General features: G+C 36.0%; 1 pseudogene; it reads left to right on the forward strand.

Annotated features, from left to right (window-relative positions):
* Positions 1–1,833: 1,833 nt before the first annotated feature.
* LOC136337835 (glycerol kinase pseudogene) lies at positions 1,834–23,018 on the forward strand (annotated as a pseudogene).
* The last annotated feature ends 1,299 nt before the right edge of the window (positions 23,019–24,317 follow it).

The following is a 24,317-nucleotide window of genomic DNA, read 5'->3' on the forward strand; positions in this document are numbered from 1 at the left end:
TCCCTTTATGACTGCACCCCGAACCCAGGTCTGTGCTATGGGCAGCACGCATCTCTCCCTCTGGGGCTCTGGGTCTTTGGCTTCTCAGTAACTCAGAAGACTCCCAACACTGATGTTCTCTCCCTCTGTAACATTATACAACATTATTACAACCACTGTAGCCCAGCGATTTGGTGCCACAGCACGCTGGTGTGCCATTAAGAGTTTTTAAAACATGCAATACCTGACTGCTTAGTTAGGGGCACTGGCCTCTTTTCCCTTGGATTGGCAAATTAAAAAAATGACAACAGCCAACACTATAGTCATACGGTGTGAATTCCCTGTCCTGATCCATAAATATATAGGTTGTGTAAAAGAATTGCATCTTTTTGATCATGTCATATAATGTTGCATCTGATTTGTTAATTCTTGGTACCAGAAAACCTTACATACAATCATAGATTTCTGATTTTCTTAAACTAATTACTCTGGAGCAAAAAGGGTGGGTAATTATGATTATTATATGTTTTATAAATTAATCAAAATAATACCTATTTTTTGTTAGATCAACAAAAAATAATTTTTTTGGTGTCCCACAGAATTTAGTAATTAGTTTATGTGCCCCATCAAATGAAAAAGGTTGCCTGGCCAGTTGTGGCACAGTGGATAGAGTGATGACCAGGAGCCCCGAGGTCACCAGTTTGAAACCCAACATCGTCTGTTTGAGCTTGGGGTCCCTGGCTTGAGCCAAAGGTAGCCAGTCAGATCCCCAGTCCAGGGTACGAGAAACAATCAATGCAGAAGGAAGTGGAACAAGTAGTGATGCTTCCCTCTCCCTCTTTCTCTCTTTCACAAAGAAAATAGAAAGGGAAAGAAGTGATAGGTTGAAAATTGCTGCTATAAATTGAAAAACACTTGCAAAAATAGGGTCTTGGCAAGCAGTATAAGCTACTCTCAGCAATCATTTTACAGAAGTGGAAAATATATCTACAAAACAAGATTATCTGTCTCTTGCTTCACAGAATGTAGTTTATTTATCTTTCCATTATTTAGAAGGATTCTCAAAAACAAATGAAGTAGATATTTGAAATTTAATTGGATATTGTATTTAGAAAATAAAACAAAACAATATTGTCTGCCAGGTATTGTGTTCTGTGCTGAATAGGGAACAAAATAGACATGAATTCTAACTCATGAATTATAAGATAAGCCTTTAGTTTCAGATTGAGTGTGCCCAAGAATTACTCAGGAAGCTCGTTTGAAATGTGGTTGCTGAGGAATTGGATTCTGATTCAAACAATCTGAGACAAACCCTAAAATCTGAATTTTTCATCAGTGCCCCACACGATGCTGATGCAGATCATCCAAAAAACACACACTGAAAACACTGCAGGAACGGATGACCCAGGCAAATTTTGTTAAGGAAAAAGAAAAAGGTTTGTGATTAACATTTCTCAAAGTAGTAATTTATGATGAAGGGACACAGAAAATAAGCATTGGCCTCCCACATCACCTTGCAAACGCAGAAAAAGTGTATCGTGAATGAAAAAAGCATAAAGGTTTCACTTTACAGGGAAATTTTGCAGAAGATGCAAGCTTTGTGGTTACTCAGACTTTTTCAGGCACTCGATCTTCCAGCTGTGACCAAATCTCTCAGGACTCTTTAGTACGTGTTCAACCTCTTTCCCAAGCTCCTGAAATGTTCAGAGAACAAGCCAACTGAATCAACAAGAGCTATATTTACCACAAGTGAAAGACTATCAATACTAGAGATAGCAGCAGGGAATTCTGACATCTGGTAGCGCCAGACGACTATGAAAGGCATTTGGCAAATCAATATTGGTGAAGCTTAGGAAAGACAGGTGCTTAATGGGGTCAGGATTAAACCAAACTGGTTAGAGAGAAAACTGTCTCATATAACGCAGGCTTGCCTGCCAGTTTGAAAAACTGATCCTTGATTCCCCAAGATGTCCATCCCTGCAGACAACTATACAAAGCAACTTATGTAAGTGGATACTATTTTTTATAAATGAATATCATGTAAAATTGAATAATCTTTTACAGATTTTTTTTTCCTTAAGGTTAAAATACTGAGAAACTGTGAATGGCTTTCCTCTTAAGGTTTCTTGTGGAAATTATTTACTTATCCTGAATAATTGCTTACTTATACTGTTGGGGTAACTGCCATAAACAAACAATGTGCCTAGCGTGGTGGTGGGATTCAGCTGGTTTCCATTAATTCAGCAGGACCCATATCTAATTTTTTGTTGAGTTCAGGGAACCAGTTGTTAAAATGGCACTTATAATCAGGGTTCTTTCTAAAGTGGGCACCTGGGCAGCTGCCCAATGTGGAAATCACAAATTTACATTCCTTACTCTTTTTTAACATTCATCTGTGCAACAGCCTATTCTAAGGGCCTGTAGTAAAGTTCATTCCATTAACAGGTGAAAAAAATTACAAGTGAGGATGCCATTTAAGAAGTAATATGGAAATATCTTAAACAACAGGTTTATTGTTTTTGACAGGTATTATTTGATATTTTAATTAATATTTTAAAACTCTTATAATCTACTTTTGTATACCTCTTTTATTGTTCTTATTTAAGTATTAAATACATAAAATAATAAGCTACCTTTCGCTATATTTTTTTTTATACTTAAAACAGTCATTAGGGCAGAGAACCAGTTGTGAAATTATTTGAATCCCACCACTGGTCCAGTGGTAGTGATATTTAGTGAGGCATGGAAGGTAGCCTTCTCAATTTTTTAGTAAGGCAGCCTTTCAAGGATCTTGAATGATCCTTCTAGGAAACATAAAAATTCCCATAAAATTTTCCCCTTTCAGTTAATATATTTATGTCTCTGCAAGTCAGATGGTACCTTCTTTATCTGGGAGCTCAAGTAGCACAGAAGAGAAAAAAAAAGTCTGGAGTTGGTCATCAGAAGAACAATTTATGAGGCAAGAAGACAACATTTATATCACATTGGACATTAAGCAAATATCAGAGACCCAGCTGATAGAGAATAGAGCAGGGAGGAAATTCAAGCTCTGCTTGACAGGAAAAGGGAGAAGGGGTGGAAAGTAGTTCAGTGTTTCACACACATGACCTTTCACTTTGTGTTGTTAGGCTTTGCCTACTCTTCAATCTAGCATTTATTTCTTCCTTTAGCAAGTACCATATGTCCCTATGTATAAGATGCACCATTTTTCAAAAAATTTGGGGTCTAAAAACTGAGTGCATCTTATACAGTGGTTGTAGGGTTTTTTTACTTGAATTTCTCGCTTTTTCATGTTTGTTTTTGTGTTCATTGTTGTAGACAATTTGACACCAGCTAGAAGAGAGAAGAAACCAACTATCGGAGAAGTTTGTACCCAGGTGAAAAGATCCTGGGATAATATCAAGACTGAAATTGTTGTCAAGTCATATAAGAAATATGGCATTTCAAATGTCATAGATGGAACTGAAGATGAGGTAATAAATGAAGACAGTGATTCATCATCAGACACAGATGATGAGAAGCTACTGCATGGGAGTTTTGACAGTAATGAGTTGTATAAATTTTATGACCAACAAAACTTGAGTTCAATACCTTTAGTAATATTTTTTTTTCAAATTTTGGGCCTCAAAATTAAGATGTGTCTTATACATTGGAGCACCTTATACATGGGGAAATATGGTATTTCACCAAACTACCCACAATGTTTTCTGTCCAGTACTTGGTGCTAGGATATCAAAGTGAACAAAATAATAAACTGTCACACCCTGCTCTGTTTTTCCTGCATTCCTCAAAATGAGCAGAGTGTGCTAGAAGATTCACTACTTAGTGAGGAAAGCATGACCAAAATGCCGCCATCTCACTAATTCTTTTTTACTTGTTCAACTACCTTATCAATTTGCTTTATGCTAATTACCAATAATTTGCTTCAGTGAATTGCGCTAAAACACAACCATTAAAAAAAAAGAGATTAAAGCAATTAAATAGTTATGGAATGATTTAGTATAGCTTCAAGGGGAACTACTGATTTTTAGAGAGATAGCAAGAGGATGAGAGAGAGGGGAGAAGGAAGGAAGCATCATTTGTTGTTCCACTCAGTTGTGCATTTTCACTGCTTGCTTCCTGTGTGCCCTGACTGGGGATCAAACCTGTGACTTTGTTGTTTAGGGAGAACACTCTTACCTGACTGAGCTAAATAAGTGGCCAGGGCCAAGACAAACTTTAAAGTAAAGAAGCACCCTTGCTTCACATGCATTTCAAAATTATCTATCATTGATACTTCAGAATGTTTTTTAATGTACTAACTCCACATTATGGGCACATTGATGGCATTAGAAGATTTAATATTCCTTTTTAATAACTTACTAACTAACAGTATGTCAGGAAATAGTTTGGGTGATGGGAAGACTCAGATCGAAACTATCCTTAGGAGCACAGAGGTTGTGGATTCAGTTCCCTGGACAGAGCACATACAGGAGCAGCTCCATTTTCCTGTCTCTCTCTCTCTCTCTCTCTCTCTCTCTCTCTCTCTCTCTCTCTCTGCCTCTCTTAAAAAGAAAAGAAAAAATAAATAAATAAAGTTTGTCTCATCTATGATGGCTCTTAGCCAATTTAAAGAGTTCAAATAGTCTTACTTAGGCCTTGTTTACTTACCTTAATTACTGCTTTCTATTGAGAACTCTATGAAAATTATTTTTAAAGTTATCTCCTTTAAAGGAACAGAGAGTTCTACAAAAAGCATCTATATTTTATCTCCTTACACATTATCTAAGTTACCTTCTATCCCAATTCTCAAATAGTAATAACAATTATTATTTACTAAATGCCAAAAATGTGCCAGGCATTGTGCTACATCTTGCATAAGCATTGACTCATTATCACATACAATTCTATCAGTAGGTTCAATCCCATCTCACAGTAAACCAAGGCTTGGTTAGAGCTGGAGTTTACAAAGCTAGTGAACAAAACCGATAGATCCAAGACAGAGGGACAAGACTCCTTAGTCTGTTTCCCTACCCCACACCACCGTGTCAATACCTAAATAAAGTCTTCTATTAGTTCTCAAGAACATGAGCAATTCTGGTAAGTGTCCAAAGCCACAAGGAAAGAAAGAACATTTATTCTGTGCTTCTTGTGTATAGAAATAGATATAGATATGAATAATTAATCTGTTAATTTTTGTATTCAATTCCTTTATATGTGATGGGGCTAAAATATGTCCTTTTGGCATTTGAATATTTTAAGTGGAACGAGTCTGAAAAGACAGCAGAAACAGGAAGGTCACTCTGACCTCCCATCCACACTCTTCCGAGAACAGGTCATAAAACCTTTTTGTGAAAGGTGCACTCCCTCTGTAGGGAAGAAGGAGCATGCTTCTCTCTAAAGACAAAGGAATGCCAAGAAGAATCCAAACAAACAGCCTTGCTAAGCTCCCCTAATTTACCACACTTCCTTCATATCTCTTAACCTCTCACATTCCTTCTTAGCTGGCTACACCTGGCATGAAAATAACCAGATCCATTTAAAGGAAACCAAGGTCTTCCTTTCCTCATGAAGTTTTCTATTTGGCATAAAACATATATCAAATAAATGGATATACTTTTCTTCTGTTAATTTGTCTTTGCTAGTTAAATTTTCAGACCCAGCCAGGCACTCTAAGAGGGTGGAAGAAAGCTTCGTCCCTCCTCTAAGTATGTTTACTTATTCTTTGGCTATTTAGTCTGTCAAATTATCTCAAAAAATTAAAAGGTCCTTATTAAGCTCATTTAATCTAAAAATATAACAAAAAATAATAAAGTAGTGTAAGGGAGATTAAGAATATATGAAGGAAGTAGCAGATGGTTAACCTAATGGGCAAAGTAGGCCTCACTGAGAGAATGAGATTTGAGCGATGATACGAAGGAGGTGAGAAAGTTAGCTTCACTGATACCTGGGGGAGCGAGCTGTCTAGGCAGAGAGAACAACAGGTAAACTGACCTTGACCTTAAGGTGAGACAGTATCTGGTTTAGTCTTTAAGCATAGGCAATGATGGAAAGTGTGCTAGGTAATGAAGTCAGAAATAATAAGGAAGAGTCAAGTGGATCATCTAAGATCTTGTAGTTTGCTTTGGTAGCTTCTATTCTCAGTGAAATGGGGAGACATTGCCAGATATTGAGCAGAGGAATCATAGATATGACAAATGTTTTAACAGCTTCACTCTATCTACCCTGTCATAAAGGGACTCTAGGGGTAAAGCATTTTAGTAATTCTGATGAAATCATAATAGCTAGGACCCATATATTACATTGGCAAAAGTAAGATGTAGATACATTCTGAAGACACAACCTACGTAAATCTCCGGCAAACTGACTACAGAGTATATGAGGGAAAGAGAGAAATCAAGCTTGACTCTAAGATTTTTGGCCTGAACAATTAGAAAAATAAAGTTGTTATTAACTGAGATGTAGAAATCTAAAAGGATTTTGGAAAATAAACAGTTCAATTTCAGACATATTGCATTTAAAATGTCTATTAAATATCTAAATGAAAATGTCAAGTTAGCGAATGATTGAACCCAAGAGATTACAACAATCCTCAAAAAAAAAAAAAAAAAAAAAAAAAGAAAAGAAAAGAGCCTGACCAGGCAGTGGCGCAATGGACAGAGCATTGGAATTGGAATGGGATACGGAGGACCCAGGTTCCAAACCCCAAGATTGCCAGCTTGAGTGTGGGTTTACCAGCTTGAATGTGGGTTTACCAGCTTGAGCGTGGGGTTGCTGGCTTGAGCATGGATTTTAGACATGACCCCATGGTTGCTGGCTTGAGGCCAAAGGTCACTGGCTTGAGCCCAAGGTTACTGGCTTGAGCAAGGGGTCACTCACTCTGTTATAGCCCCATGGTCTAGGCACATATGAGAAAGTAATCAATGAACAACTAAGGAGCTGCAACAAAGAATTGATGCTTCTCATCTTTCTCCCTTCCTGTCTGCCACTATCTGTCCCTCTCTTTGACCCTCTCTCTGTCTCTGTCAAAAAAATAAAGGAAACAAAGGAAAATTTGTATCTGAAAAATTTTAAAGTCCAAGAGGATTAGAGTCAGTATCAAATTTAATTTTTTTTACAAAAATATATTTACATGCCCAAACTTTATGAAATAATTTATATTGATTAGATGTTTTTGTCATTGAAAGAAGAAATAAAACTGAGTATCTCAGCAGTTCTAGTCTTGAACCATTTTCTTTAACATCGACCATGGCTGAGGTCTGGGTACTGAGAGATGTCACTCATGAGGATATTGAAAGTTTTGCCATAATGGATCTATTTCTACATGCAAAGAAAGTATCAGATATTTGTTTTGAGGTGATAGTAACTTGTTTTGATGACTAGTACTATGATTTGTGCTTTGATTACTTTGGACAGTAGCCTGAAATTTTTCTGACAACAAACCTTTAAAAGAAAATAATTTATTGTCTCTCAACAGTAAATTTAGGCACATGGATTTTTTTTTAACTCTACCCATTTCATCATACTTGGTGGTTTTTATTCTTCACTTCAAATAATACTTGAAAATTATTTTATTTAGCACATTGAGGAAATACAGATATGAAAATATAGGTTAAAAACCCAGTTTGGTAAAAGAACCTCGTGAGGTAGGAGAGTTTATATATGTTGATGAAAATCTTAGTTTATTACCAGATGTATCATTTATGATGGACAAGTCTCAAAGGTACAATGAATCCCAACATAATATTAGAATGAATACAAACAATCCCTTTATAATATTACATAAGCCTTAACAGAGCCAAAAATATTTCAAGGAGTTTTTGTTGTTGTTTTAAAGCCTAGGGAACATTTCCTTATATGAAAATATAAAATTCAGTGTCTTCTAAACCTGTACAAAGGTCTAACATGTACAAAGAGGTCTTCTAGCCTGTACAAACAAAGATACATTTAAAAATTAGGCAGTTCCTTTTTTAAAAAAAATACATAAATGAAAGTTCAAAGCCATGTGCTGAGGATGATCAAATATAAGTAATGTATGTCAAAATATTTTCCGCAACTGACTGTGTGGCCTGCATTCTTTGAACATTTTTAGTCCCTGTGGTCTGGGACAGTCTTACATAATAGGCATCTTTCCCAGGAAGTCCTCGTTAACATCTGTGGAATAAATGAATGAGAGAAAAGAGAAATAAATGAACACCAGCCAAAATGTCCATCAAGTTAAAATATTAACTATTTACATGTAGCAATTTGCTTTGGTCGAATTATTTCATTTACCTATATCCTTAGTAAATTCCTCTTTATAATTTATTTGTCGGTTTTACAGGGAAAGTGTCAGATATTGCCATATCTAGGTCCTTAGAAATACAAAACTGGGCATCCCCTAAATTGAGAAATACATGAAAAACTGAAATACACCTTGAGAGAGAATATATTTTGTATTAAATACTTAACAAGGCATTTTCTGAACTGAGAAACACTTGGAAAATTGAAATATATTATAAAATGTGCCCCAGAACAGATAGAGTTGGGGACAATATAGACTAACACCATCCAATAGAAACATGATGACAGAGATGTCACTTTCAATTTTTCAGTAACCACACCAAAAGAGTAAAAAGAAGCAAGTGAAATTAAATTTAATGATATATTTTATATACATAAATATATCCAAATTTTTATATTTTACATCTAACCAACAATAAAATTCTTGAGATACATCTTTTGCAAACTAAGGTCTTTAAAATCTGGTGTGCACTTTCTACTTACAGCATATTTCAATTGAATCAGGTACACTTGAAGTGCTCAACAGACTCATAAGGGCCATGGCTACCATATTGAGCAGCATAGATAGAGACTGGTACTTACTTTTATTCTGAGTGGTTTCTTTTTCAGAGAGAGGAAGAGAAATATAAACCTCATTTTGTTGATTTTGTTTTGTTAAAAGTGTCATTGTGATCTAAAATATTAGACACTATGGACACCAAAGTCTAACTGAAGTTATTTGGGAGTTTTGCAAATGTTAAAGCTGCATGACATTAAACGTCAGAACCCAAAGGACATACAATACAGAGAACCAATGAAAAACAGATTTACAAACTGATTAAAATTTGCAGAACTGTCTCACACTTAATCCCATGCTTCTTGATGTTATTAGCTAAAGATATGATCTAGTTTTGACTTTTGAATCTAGGCCTCTGGGCTTTCTGCTGAGACACCGGGAAAACGAACATGGCTTTTAAACCAAGTGGACTTACTGTGCATTTGAATAATGCCTCTATCTCATCCTTTATAAAATGGAGCTAGTAACATCTAGGTTGAGAGTTTTTCCTCATCAAATGGGATAATACTGTCTATGTAAATCAATTTTTCCTTTTCCTGATGTACCACAATTTGTTCTCATTGCCTTTTGTTTGCTCTTCTTGAATTAACTGCTATCAGCTGTCATCAACTCTAACTCCTCTTCCTGTGCTTAATACCCTTTCAGACCATGCCTAGTGCCAGAAGAGGAATTCCTCAGGTGGCCCGCAGACCCAGCCCTAGACTGCTACCTCCACACCCCTCATCACAAAGGCCTATTTCCTCCAACTCACCAGGATAATTGACAGGACAAAAATTACATGTTAAGAGGCAATTATTCAATTTCTACTTTAGCTCTACCTTTTCCTTGTTATTTTCATTCCTGTTGCTATTCTTCTATTTATCACCTACCTCACTGGGGAGCACAGAATGAAAAGTTGTAAACATGAATCAGTCTATTTTAGATATTAGCAAGATCATTTTAAAGTACTATAGAATAAGGGTTGTTTAACTGTTGAGAAAAGTAATCTCAATACAGCAGTGGTTCAGGAATGTGTCACGTGGGGTGGAGGGATCCCAGAAAAGATTTGTGAGATGAGGCTTACACAGGGCACGGAGGCACCACAGGCCTCTTAGGGAATCCGCATAAGAAAGTCTGACTTTCACAAGAAAGACAATTTGCACATCTTCAATCACCCTGACAGTTTTCCAACCTTCTTGATGACAAAAATTTGTGTTAAATTCACACACACACACGTGTGTGTGTGTGTGTGTGTGTGTGTGTATGTGTCTGTGTTAAAGCTGGAGAAGGAAGAGAATTTGCCAGTTTTATACAGCACTTTTTGATTAAATACTAAATGCGCTGGTTTAACTTAAACATATTAATATAATTGTGGTTAAAAACTACAATGTAAAACGTCAAATATATCTAGGATTTCAAAATAGGATGTGTATCATATTCCAGAAAAAAAAAGTCTCATTGACATTGATAATAAATAATTGACTTTTCAAGTCCAGTTTTAGCTTGTGATTTATTTAATTGTTTAGTGAATACTGGAAAATTAAAGAGAGTACCCTAGATCTTGGAGTGGAGCCAGGGGGAACACGTCTCACTCATGTAGAACAAATTGCAGGCAATAACATTAAGTTTAAAACAGCACAATTGGTACTTCAAATATGAATTTCTAGGTTTTATTTTAGCCTGAACCAAGCTAAGATTGAGAAAAACCTTAGTTTTAGTACTAACTCTGCTAGTTACTAAGTATTGATATATAATTTACATAGCACCCTTGATCCTATATTCCTATATTATACAAATTATAAACTCTGTGTTTTTACCAATTTTATTATCCAAAATAGTGTTTCATGGCTTATGTTTGAAAACGTTAAAATAAATAATTTATACAATATAAAATTTCAGGATGAGGATCAGAGACTCAATTTTATCAGAGAAATAAAAAATACAGGTTTCTTCCACTACCTGAAAGTAGAGCATTCCTATTAGCATTATGTAAAGCAAAATGGTATAAAGCACAGAAGTAATTACCTTAGAACCTGTCTTGCTAACAGATGCACAAAATAAATACAGATAAAGCACAAATGCTCACAGACACAGTTCAAAGCTATGGTGACTTGATGCTGATTGTAGTTCCGGGGGAAAGAGCTTAGTAGGGACCACTGTCACAGCTTGAGATGCAAAATAAACAACAAAAAAAGCATCTCACTGCAAAATGAAAACTGATTGTTATTTTCACTTTTCATCCTTTTTTCATAGAAGTAAAAATCCTCTGAATTCTTTTCAGTTAGCAAGAACAGGTACTAATATAGGTTTTTCATAATAATAAAGTGGCTTAACAGTAAACTTCTGAAAAGTGGAGGATATAGTACTTGCATTAAGCATCAAAATCTTCAAATTCCTTAGAAGCCAAAGTAAGCAGAAAAAAGAAAGGAAAGTGAGTTGCAACTCTTACTGTAAGATAAGAGACAATTTCTGCTTTACACAGGAAAACACAGAAAAACACTTTGTATGAGATAGTTTTATTTTATGAAGTTATCGGGCTCAATAATTCAATACCAACTCTGTAGATAGTGCAATGTCTTCCTCATAATCTCATGTTGATGTAAAAACTCCATATAAATTCAGAAAAACCATTCAAGATCATCTATCTGACTCTCAGGTTATGAGCCCAGGAACAGAGATTATGGTTTGGATTTTACAAGTGACAAAATGGAGATAGCTTTTAGTGATTTCAGTTTTTCTGGAACGTATGACATTGGATGACAAATTGGCGGTCTTCTAGTTCCCCATGCTCTATAAATAGCCATGAAGGAAATAAGAGAGAGAAGCTATTTATACATTGAGAACGGAGGGCCTCCTCATTTATATGGCTGTCTTCTCTGAGGAGAATGTTAACCCTTTAAAAAGCATTTTGTTTAAGCTGTTATATGAAAATGTGTCCTCGCTGAGAAAGGAATCAGAATCAATGCAGATGTAAGAAGAAAAGAAACTGCACAAATACTGAACTGAAGTTTGATACTGGCAAGGCTCACAATGTAAACTTCTCTTTCTATTATTTTGGCTTTCAACTTCCTTTAATCTCATAATCAAGATGAAAACATAAGTATGGGACAAAATCCAAACACGTTATTGTAAATCTTTTCAGCTGGAAAGGTGTTCTACTCCCATTCAGAACACAGAGAGCCAAAAGAATACCTAAGAGCTGGGGAAAGGCCAAATTTCACTTGTAATTGAATGGCCCATGAGGAGTTTTGGTTGTAGGCCAAAAATTATAAAGTGAAAAATGCTTTCTACACTTTTTAAAAGGCCTAACAATCCAAAATACACTGACATCCTAAATTATGGCTTCTTATTAGATTGTTAAATTTCAGTCAAGTATCCTTTAGTCTTGTCTGGCCAGTTAATTTATCTCCATATGTCTTATATTTCAGCATTGATATGAAAATGATATCACTATATCTTCAGATGTTTTGTTTTAAGCTACAAAGAGATGAAAAATGCCCAACTGCTTTCTTTTTAAAGTTTTGTTTTGTTTTGTTTTGTTTTTTAGTATTCCTACTTGGCATCCTTCTCAACTATTCTTCTACCTTGTTAAAGCCATTGGTCCATAGATTCTACAGCTTTTTTATTATCTATTACTCCTTTCATGTGTTTACTTCCCTCCTTAGCTAGATTCCATGTGCAACATTAAAACAACAGTTGTCAAAAGCTTAACTATTTCTCTCATTTCTCTCTTCATCATATTCTCTTAGCAAAATCCCAGTCCTAATTAAACTCAGCTAATACAGTGAGTCTAAGCCCACAACCAATTTCTTCTGGATAAAAACATACAATTACTGGGTCTGAATGTATTACATGGCTACAAAACTCAAAGGGGCATGCAACACTGCTCAGAAATTCTACTGGATATATGACTCTCCCAAATAACTATTTCATGCATTACTATCTTCAGTCTTTCTATAACATTTCTCCCCTAACCCATTCTCAGCTGACCACCTTGCCTCATAATTAAACAAACAAACAAAAAGACAGATTAGGTAATATCTCATGTGTCACGGTGACAATGAACTACTTGGAGACCAGATGGAATGCTCTGAGGGTTGAAGGGAGGCAACAGCCCTGGTCAGCAGACCAAAGGACTGAAGCCCCATCCCCAGCCTTGCTCAGATATTTATTAGCCAATACTCAAGGAAACAGCAGAAATTTTCAAGGGGTAAAGTAAAGGACAAGGAACATGCTGACTTTTAATCTCTGTTGTGAGAGCCTAAACATTTCTTATTGCTAAATCTTATCCTGCTGTTTTGCTGTTTCCAGCACAGGGTCAGAAAGGCCCTGAACTTTTGCCCTAAGGCACCTCTCTGCTTCTAATTGTTTATGCATATTTTCATAGCATACTCCTATACTCACACATCTTTATAAATTGAAATAGCCAGTCTACTTATATCTGCACCTTTTATGAATATATGTAGTGTTCTTTGGTTACCCAAGTCCAGTTTCTTCACTTGTGCTCTAGGTATAGTCCTTTCCTTTGCTTTCAACAGACTCTGTTACTGCGATTACTTCCTTTGTATCCTGCAACTATTTCTGCTTCTCTAATGAATTATTGCCATTTAACTAAAACATGTAGAGTATTTCCTCTGTTTAACAAAATAAATCTATTTTGACCCTCTTTCTGTTCCAGCTTCTGCCTCATTTCTCAACTCCCACTGACAGCACAGCTTCTCCCTTAAATGGTAGTCCACAGCCACTACCTTTCACCTTTTGACCTTACACCCTTTCTCCAGGTTTTCTGTGCCACCAGTTCACCACTCCTGTTCCAATCAGTTTACTGATGACCTTCATATGATCATGTCCAATGGTCACTTTTTTGTTTTTACCAGATTTTATCATCAGCATTTGCTACATTATTTTTGAAAGTGATTTATGTTTTAATAAGAAAAAATGTGTTTTCTGGTTTTCCTTTCACAGCTTATTCCTTCTAAGTCTTTTATTTTTAATCTCCTGATTAACATGAGATGTTGGTATTGCACAGAACTGTGCCTGATCCCCTTTTCTTCTCTACCTGCATAGTCTTCATTGGTGCCTTCCCTCAAATCTAGCATTTTAGGAATTTTCCCAAAGTTACTTCTCCAGACTTGGTCTTTTTTCTGAAACTAATGATTTATACTGTATATGCAACTCCTACTTAATATCTCCATAAGATTTTCTGATAAATATGTTAAAATTAACATGGTCCAAACAGAACTATTGAACTGTTTTTACAAATTTGCTTCACTCTCAATTTTCTCCAGTAAGTAGTATAGCCATCCACACAGTTGTTTGAGTAAAAAATCTAGGTATTATCCTTTATGCTCCACCTTCAATAAAGCAAGTCTTATTGAGTCTACCTCCAAAACCTATCTCACATTATCACTTCTTTTTATACACAGTTGAGCCTGAACAACATGAATTTGAACTACATGGCTTTATTTATACAGGCATTTTTTTTTCAATATGTACAGTAAATATATTTTCCCTTATGATTTTCTTAATAACATTTTTTCTTATACCCTACTTTATCTTAAGAATACAGTACACAATAGATATAACACAAAAAATATATGTTAATTGATTATGTTACTAGTCAACATTAGGCTATTATGAATTAAGTTTTTGGGGAGTCAAGTTATATGAGAATTTCTACTGCATGAGCAGATCAGCACCCCTAACCCCAACTTTGTTCAAAAGTCAACTATACATTGTTATGAAACTATGGTCTTCTACCTGGTCTCTTGTTTCTCCTCTACTCTTCTACAACCTCCTCCACAATTCCCTACATGGTAGTCAGAGGGGTTTTGAAATGTAAATCAAGTCATGCCACTCCTTTAAAATCACTAGTGGATTCTCATCATTCAAAGTAAATCCAAAATAAATTAATATGTAAATCCAATCTCCTCAGACACCTTATAAATAATCTAGCTCCTGCCTACTCCTATGACCTCTCAAATTTCTCACTAACTTCATCTACCAACACTACCCCTCCTTGATCACCCGCCTTGGGCCACCTGCACTCTTTTTCTACCTGCAAAGCTTTTTCTCTGATATTCTCACACATGAGACTTGCCCTTTTTTCTTTTAAATAGTATAACTACTTTAGAGTCATTCTGACTACTGTATAATCAAAATAGACACACAGTCATTATGCTCTTCCCTCTCATTTGTTTTTTTTTCCTTCAGACTCTCTCCTTCATTGAAATTATCTACTTCTATGACTTTTGTTGCTATTGTCTTTTGATAATGGTTTAATCTACATTTCAAGCTCTCTCCTCCACCACACCCTCATTTTATTCTATAAAGCATCACTTGTTGGTTCTATTACCCCTCAGCCCAAACCAAACCAAGCTTATCTTCCAGCCTTAGAAATCAAACTCTTGAATTTCCCTGGCTGTAGCAATAACACTGACAGTATCTGAGGCTACTACGCTAGGAATCTGGGTGGATATTTCTCTTTTACTTTATTTCTTTCTTTCTCCAACCAGCAAGTTAGTCTCCCTAAAATCTGTTTTCCCTTCACCATTACAAGGAAGGGGGGGGGGGGATAAAGCTCACTTTATTTAGCAGCTAACCATCATGTTGGCACTTTATGTTGCCTTATGAAGTCCTCTCACCCAATACTCTGAGGCAGATATTAGAATTCCTGTTTCATTTATGGTGAGAGTAAGGGTCAGAAAGGTTAACAACCTGCTCAAGATCAGCCACAGCTAATCATTAGTGGATCTGCTATTGAACCTGTCCTGAGATTACACCCTGCTGATTCAATAATTTTGTTTTTAATCATATAGTTTTCTTTAAATTTTTGTATACAATTTTAATATATATCATTTGTATATTGCATTGTGTACCCACCACCCAAAGTCAAAACTTCTTTTAAATGTCCCTCATTATCTAGCCCAGTACTCATTGAATTTTTATATTTTGAGCATCTACAGTGTATAAGGAACTTGATGAAAAACAAAGATCAGTGAGAAAGAGATTCTCAAGGAGCTTACAGTCTATGAAGAAAGACAACATATGAAGATAATTAGAAGCATTTTTATCTGGTTTATTCCCTATTGTATCTCCAACATCTAGAACAGTTTTGATTAGTTTCCTAGAGCTAGTGTAACAAATTACAACAAATTAGGTGGTTTAAGACAACAGAAATTTATTCTTTCACAATATTGATGGCAAGAAACTCAAAATTAAGATGTCAGTGGGGTTGGTTCTTTCTGGAGGCTCTGAGAAAGAATATGTTTCATGCATTTCTCCTTACTTTTGGCATTGCTTGTCCTGTAGCTGCAACACTCCAAACTCTGCCTCCTTTGTCACATGGCCTTCTTCCCTGTATAATCTGTCTCTGTTTCTCTTTGTCCCTAAATCTTTCTCATCTTGTAAGGATACCAGTCATTGAATTTAGGGCTCCTACCTGATCTAGCTTGCCTGCATCATTGTTGCTGCAAAGATACTATTTACAAATAAGGTCATATTCACTGGTTAGAAGTGAACATTAATCTGGGGAAGACACTGTAAATAAACTTATTACAGTATATAGCACATAATAGCCACTCAATAAATATTTGTTGCATAAAGAAATAGCATAAAGTAGAAAACGTTTTAAGAGAGGTAGTAATTTTTTTAAATTTCATTGCTGTTCTGCCCTCTAACGGGCAGCCTCGCTCTCCACATTCTGCACTTGCTCCTCCCCTCTTGATGACGTCACCGGTCACCCGGGAAACCGGCTGCTTCGTCCAGCCCACCGGAAGCTGGTTTCATGGCAGCGGCAGCGAAGGAAGCAGTTTTGGGGCTGTTAGTGGGGGCAGTGGACCAGGGCACCAACTCGACACGCTTTTTGGTCTTCAATTCAAAAACTGCCGAACTACTTAGTCATCATCAAGTGGAAATAAAACAACAGTTCCCAAGAGAAGGATGGGTGGAACAAGACCCTAAGGAAATTTTGCTGTCTGTCTATGAGTGTATAGATAAAACATGTGAGAAACTTAACCAGCTCAATATTGACATTTCTAACATAAAAGCTATTGGTGTCACTAACCAGAGGGAAACCACTGTAGTTTGGGACAAGATAACTGGACAGCCTCTCTACAATGCTGTAGTGTGGCTTGATCTAAGAACCCAGTCCACGGTTGAGAATCTTGGTAAGAGAATCCCAGCAAGTAATAACTTTGTCAAGTCCAAGACAGGCCTGCCACTTAGCACTTACTTCAGTGCAGTGAAACTTCGCTGGATTCTTGACAATGTGGAAACAGTTCAAAAAGCTGTTGAAGAAGACAGAGCTCTTTTTGGTACCATGGATTCCTGGCTTATTTGGAATTTGACAGGAGGAGTTAACGGAGGTATCCACTGTACAGATGTAACAAATGCAAGCAGGACGATGCTCTTCAACATTCATTCTCTGGAATGGGATAAAGACCTCTGTGAATTTTTTGAAATTCCAATGAACGTTCTTCCAAATGTCCGGAGTTGTTCTGAGATTTATGGCCTAATGAAAGATGGATCCTTGGAAGGTGTGCCAATATCTGGGTGCTTGGGGGACCAATCTGCTGCATTGGTGGGACAGATGTGCTTCCAGGATGGACAAGCCAAAAACACGTATGGAACAGGTTGTTTCTTACTGTGTAATACTGGTCATAAGTGTGTATTTTCTGATAATGGCCTTCTGACCACAGTGGCTTACAAACTTGGCAGAGACAAACCCATTTGTTACGCATTAGAAGGTTCTGTAGCTATAGCTGGTGGTCTTATTCGCTGGCTAAGAGACAATCTTGGAATTATAAAATCCTCAGAGGAAACTGAAAAACTTGCTCAAAAAGTAGGAACTTCTTATGGCTGCTATTTTGTCCCAGCGTTTTCAGGGTTATATGCACCTTACTGGGAGCCCAGTGCAAGAGGGATTATCTGTGGTCTCACTCAGTTCACCAATAAAAGCCATATAGCTTTTGCTGCATTAGAAGCTGTTTGTTTCCAAACCCGAGAGATTTTGGATGCCATGAACCGCGACTGTGGAATTCCACTCAGTCACCTGCAGGTAGACGGAGGAATGACCAACAACAAAATTCTTATGCAACTACAAGCAGATATTCTGTGTATTCCTGTAGTGAAGCCCTCTATGCCAGAAACAACTGCCCTGGGAGCCGCCATGGCAGCAGGGGCTGCAGAAGGAGTTGGGATTTGGAGTCTGGAACCCGAGGATCTGTCAACCCTCACAATGGAGCAGTTTAATCCCAAGATCAATGCTGAAGAAAGTGAAGTTCGTTATTCTGTCTGGAAGAAAGCTGTGATGAAGTCAATGGGTTGGGTTACAACTCAGTCTTCGGAAAGTGGTGATCCTAGTATCTTCAGTAGTCTACCCTTGGGCTTTTTTATAGTGAGTAGCATGGTAATGTTAATCGGAGCAAGGTACATGTCAGATATCTCATAAATAAAACCAAGTCATGGATTCCAACAATGCAAGCTCTTTACCTAACAAGAGACTCCCAACAAGTCTGTCTCTTAATGTGATGACTCCATTCATAGACTCTAATTTTATTTGTAAATCACTTGCTGCATGAACCCTCCAAGTTGATCTGTGGCTTGAAATAAAGAAAATGCAGCAAAAAGAAAAAAAAATCACATTGGTGTTTCTGACTAGTTTTTAAAGCTTTCCATAATTTTCTTAACCCTATAAATAAATCTTTTCTCTCACTACACTTGAACATAAAACCTATTTGTCAATTGGTCTAATTTCCTTCCTGACACTCATGTTCTCATTCTTGATCCCCTAATTACATTCATACATGACTTATTATTGTTCACTCAAATTCATTTGTTTATGCTACTTCTTTAGCTTCCATACTGACTTCTCCAGTTATTTCCTTCTTATTTATTTTAAAATGTTATGGTCTGAATGTGTCCCTCCAAAAGTCATATATTGAATGATAACCCCCAAAGGTGATGCTATTATGAGGTAGGACCTTTGAAAGGTGTTCTCAACATGTGGGTGGAATTCTTGTGAGAGGTATTAGTATATAATAAGCAGTTTCCAGAGAGACCTCTAAATCTTCTACCATATGAGGACACAGTGAGAAGAGGTTGGCTATAAACCAGAAAGAGGGTCACTCACTTGACCAGAACACTGAGGAATATATTTCTGTTGTTTGCAAGCCAAAATATCTATGATATTTTGTTATAGCAGCCCAAATAGACTAAAACATCTTCCAAAGCCTATTAAAATATTGTATCTTTCAAGAAGCATTTTCTGATTAACCACCTCCTTTCTCTAAATTTCTAAAGTGCAATTGTATTTTCTTTGCATCACCTGAAATTTCAGTTACTTATTTATATAACTACTTCCAAACTCAGTTGCTTTCAACAACAGTAGGATATAAGGATCCAAGACAACCTCACCCACATATCTGACAGGTGATACTGGTGTTGGTTAGGGCACCTCTATCTTTCTCAATTGACCTCTCATCCTCTGGTTGGCTAGACCAATTTCCTTCTGTGTCAGCCTAGGGTAGACTATTATGGTAGAAGCTGCAGTTTCTCTTAAGATGTGGACTCTCATACTCAACATAGCATCATTTCTATCATATTCTATGGTCTGAATAAGTCACAAGGCCAGCCCATGCTCAAAGATCAGAGAAATAGTCTCTATATTTTGGTGGGACAGGCAACAAAGTCACACTGCAGAGAAAAATGGGAGGAGAAGAGAAAAAAGGCTGTGGTCATCTTTGAAAACAAATACAACACTTGTGATATAATGACACACTCTCTTTAAGCGTTATTTTCCAACCACATGTGTTTTAATGTGATTGGTTCATAAATTTTGATATAATTTCCTTGAAATTAAAATTCAAACCACGTCTTGAAAATTTATAAATGCTTAATACAGACCTGGGCATATATTATATTTTAAATTAATATTTATAATATTAATTATACAACACTTTGCTAGACACTTATAAGGATGTAAAGTCATTCTAAGTATATTAAGTAATTTAATTCTCACAATGACTATATGAGAAAGGTATATTTTTAGCCCCATTTTACAAAGAAGAAAAGAGAGGCAAGGTATAGTTAAATGCTTTTCTCAGGGTCCACAACTACCAAGTTGTGAAGTTGCTAGTCAAATTCAGGCTTTCTGGTTCTGAATTTCATGCTCTTAACCAATATACTTTATTTGTGCTGATATTATGATGATGCAAATTAGCATCATTGTTTTTATATCTGTACAAACATATGTCACTTAAAACTACCTAGAAAATATTTTAGCATCATTGGTATGATAGACAGGCAGAAAAGACAAATGATATATTTCTAGACAGAATGGGTTTGTATAAAATACTGAGTTCTTTTTGAAAACATAGAAAAATAAATCTAATAATCACTGATATCATACCTGAAGTTAAACCCCTCTTTTTTTGTTTTTACATATTTTAAATTAAAAAAATGTTTCAATTACCATTGACATTCAATATTTTATTAGTTTCAGGTATACAGCATAGTGGTTAGACATTCAGATAATTTATGAAGTGATTCCCTGATAAATCTAGTACACACCTTAAGCCCCTCTTTTTTTTTCTCTTCCTGGCCCTCTAAAATCTCCCACAATGATGTGAACACTGGGCTTTTTTCGGTATATTTACAGGACAAAGTTCTAGTTAATCAAATCCCCAATGAAGAGTATCTTATCTGAGCTTTGGTAATATCCTTCTGCTGTTCACATTAGCAGGAGATTAGCACATGTCACAAATGAGACCCATACTCATGTGGGTCAGTTAACATGCCACCATTTCATCTCCTTATCTTAATTGCCCTTAGTCACCAGCAGGATTTGGGATGAGAGACTGGAGTAGATCTGGTCCATCAGTTACAGCTTTGAGAAAACCCCAAAGTGCATGCATTTACAGTAAGACAGTTTTTAACAACTTCATATCCAAGGTATGTTCTGTATTAAAAACTTGAGATCACTGAGGCCTGATGCCAGAATTTGAGTAAAGCCAGTGAATGTAATACTTGTTTGTCCTCTTCTTTCCTTTGCAGGTATTCAACATATGTTCTTCTTAAGAAAAGCATAGTCTTGAGCTGCTAGAATTTTTTTTTAGAAACATCTTATTTTTTCTGTTGTTTCCAGATAACTATGATGTTCCTGGAGCAGTTTCCTTGTGATTTCCCACCTATAAGCAAGGGAATATGTAATAATAAACTTAAGTAACTTAAAATGTTTAATGCATAACATGGGCTACTGAGAATCTAGAGATGATCTATTTGATGGTCCTTTAAACTATGGAACAAGCAAGCAGACATAAATCCTGTGACAAAATAATAGCAGGAACTGGTAAGAGTCTTTAGAATTCATGGTAAAAGGTGTGTAAATGTCTTTCTCTCTGAGTCAGACATGGGCAAGGATGTTATCTAAATCTTTTGGCATGATCTAGGTGATGTTCTCCATAAAATCAAGGAGTCTTCTCACAAAATAATTGTTATTGGTTGAATTGTGTCTCCCCAAAATGATGTTGAAATTCTAACCCCTGTACCTGTGAATGTGATCTTATTTGCAAATAATAAAATTAATATGAGGTCATTAGGGTAAACCCTAATTTAATAAGACTATGTCTTTATCAGAAGGAGACATTTGGATAGAAAGACAAACACACAGAAAGGGAAGACAATATGAAGACACCAGGAGAAGATGGCCATTTACAAGCCAAAGAACATCAGATAGTGGTAGCAAATCCCTAGAAGCCAGAAGAGGGGAAAGAAGTAAATTCTCCCTCACTGCCCTCAGAAGGAACCAACCCTTCTAACATCTTTATTTCAGACTTCTACCTTCCAGAAGAGTAGATTTGTATTGTTTATCACTAATTTGAAGAGACATATGCAACATTATTTACAATAGCCAAGATATGGATGCAATCTAAGTTTTTATTGATAGATGAATGGATAAAGATGTAATATATAGTACTCAGTCATAAAAAAAATATAATAAAATTTTACCATTTGCAACAACATTGATGGATGTAGAGGGCATTACACTAAGTGAAATAAGTCAGACAGAGAAAAATAAATACCACATGATTTTACTTATATCTGGAATATAAATAATAAACAAGCAAAACAGAAACAAATTGAGAGATACAGATAATAAGTTGATGGTTGCCAGTTGGGGATGGGTCAAAAAGGTTAAAGTGATTAAGAAGTAAACAATTGCCAGTTTTAAAAATAGTCACAGGAACATAAAGTACAGCATAGAGAATATAGTCAATAATATTACAATAACTATGTATGGTGTCAGGTGGCTACTAGACTTATTGGTGTGATCACTTCATAAAGAATATATATATTTAATCATTATGTTATACATCTGAAACTAATATAATATTGTATGTACACTGTAATTAAAAAATCAATATTTTAAAAACTGAGTTGTTTAAGCAACTCAGTTTATGGGAATTTATTATAGCAGCCCCAGGAAACTAGTACAATAGTGTTTATATATTCTTAGTGACTTCAGGCCCTAAATGGCTGTAGCTCCTAGAGGATAAATTCTGGTACCAGTAACAAGGTACAGATTATTTAGGAAACAAAGAAACTATTGGCCACAGGAATAAACACAATTTTCTTAACCTTATATTCATGCAATTTTCTTAACCTTATACTTAAGGTTAATTTTTTTAACCTTAAATCATGACTCTATTTTCAGAAGGGAGAACAATTTCCCATGGTAATTATTTAATGAAAACATAACTTCATTTAACACTGTTTTCTATTCCACAGTAATTTAAAAGATATGTAAAGAGTGAAAATAAAATGCTATCTTTGAAGAGTTTATAATTAGTTGGGGATAAGCAAGACACTGACCAAATTAAAAATCAAAAAAGGTCATATCCAATGAATTTGTAAATTAAACAGTGTAAAAGTACTATAAACTCAACATTAGAATGAAAATCACATAGGAAAAGTAACTTTTTAAATCATATACTATTGAATATTTGCAAGCATAATATGTAATACTGCAAAGAGACATAAACTTTAAAAAAATCAACTTTACAGTAAAGGTTTTACTTACTTGATCTCTTCATTCTTAACTACCAGCATCTTGACTGCAATTGTGACTTGGTTTGCAAATAATCTAAACGCTTACAGAAGATACCTGGAAAGATGTTCCTGACTCTGCTCTTCATGCAGCTAATGGAAAGGGGTGACTGAAAACAAATAAAACTGTAATATGCAATGGGAATTATATGTGGTTTTCTTCTTTTCAGTAAATTTATTATATTACATATTATTATATATTACTATACCGTATATATTAAGCCACAAATAATATATTCACTATATGTTCCTTAAAGGCAAAATATATGTCTTGCTACCACCTAGGATCTAGGATTTTTCAGTATATTGGTTAAATAAACAAAAGGATAAGTGGGTTTCTAAAATTAACTCCTCTCTGACGAACATATTTATGTTCATAACCACTTGTTCTGGTGCAATACACATTTTTTTTCTTTTTCTTGTGTTGATTAATTTTTATTGATCCTCTAGTCTGTGGTCTACACTATTCTGTCTCACACCATTCAGTGCTGGATTATTGACTCCCTGCCTAAAGACTCATAATTATTTGCAGAAAATTCTTGTCTTGGTTGATATGCTTGTTCAAAGTTGGCTTTAAGTATAGAACCATTATCAGTTCATTGTAAGAAAGGTTCTGTTACTCTCTAGTATTTTCTTCAGCAAAGTTTGTTTTCTTGTTTGCTTGGTTTTTTGTAATTGCAAATCAATACCCAGCAGAGGATCAAGAAATTAATCCAGTGGTTTGAGATCAGTTATTTTGAAAAGGTAAAGGGGAGGGGAAAAAAAAGAAAGAAGAAAAGAAGAGGGAAAGAAAGGTGAGAGGAGAAGAGAGGGGAGGGGAGGGGAGAGGAGAGGACAGGGGAGGGGAGAGAGGAGGAGATGGGGATGAGAGGAGGGGAGCTGAAGGGAGGGGAGAGAAGGGGACAAGAGTTATGAAGAGGAGAGGAGAGGAGAGGGAGAGGAGAGGAGAGGAGAGGAGAGGAGAGGAGAGGAGAGGAGAGGAGAGGAGAGGAGAGGAGAGGAGAGGAGAGGAGAGGAGAGGAGAGGAGAGGAGAGGAGAGGAGAGGAGAGGAAAGGAGAGAAAGAAGAGAAGGCAGTATGGGTAAATAATGCCTTATAGAACTTTTTGTATTTCTTACTTAGGACCATAGGAAAAAAGGGTGAGAGAATGTTTGAAAGCCACTATCTACCACTACTCTCTATCAATAATGTATAGCCATGGGATGACTTCCTTTAATATTTGCATGACCCCATAACTTTGGCTTCTTTCATTTGAGTTTATTGGGCTAGTACCCAGCTTTCCTGAATTCTGCTCACTTTGCAGCAAAAGCACTGACATTTGTATTTTTTTACAAACGTGACTTACAGAATATGGCCACTTTGAGAATGATCTCCTGACTTGTAGAAGCCACCTATATCAAGAAACTCAGGCAATCTGCTGCATAGTACTTAATAG

This window comes from Saccopteryx bilineata, chromosome 5 (assembly GCF_036850765.1).
Source record: "Saccopteryx bilineata isolate mSacBil1 chromosome 5, mSacBil1_pri_phased_curated, whole genome shotgun sequence".
NCBI classification, from domain to species: Eukaryota; Metazoa; Chordata; class Mammalia; order Chiroptera; family Emballonuridae; genus Saccopteryx; species Saccopteryx bilineata.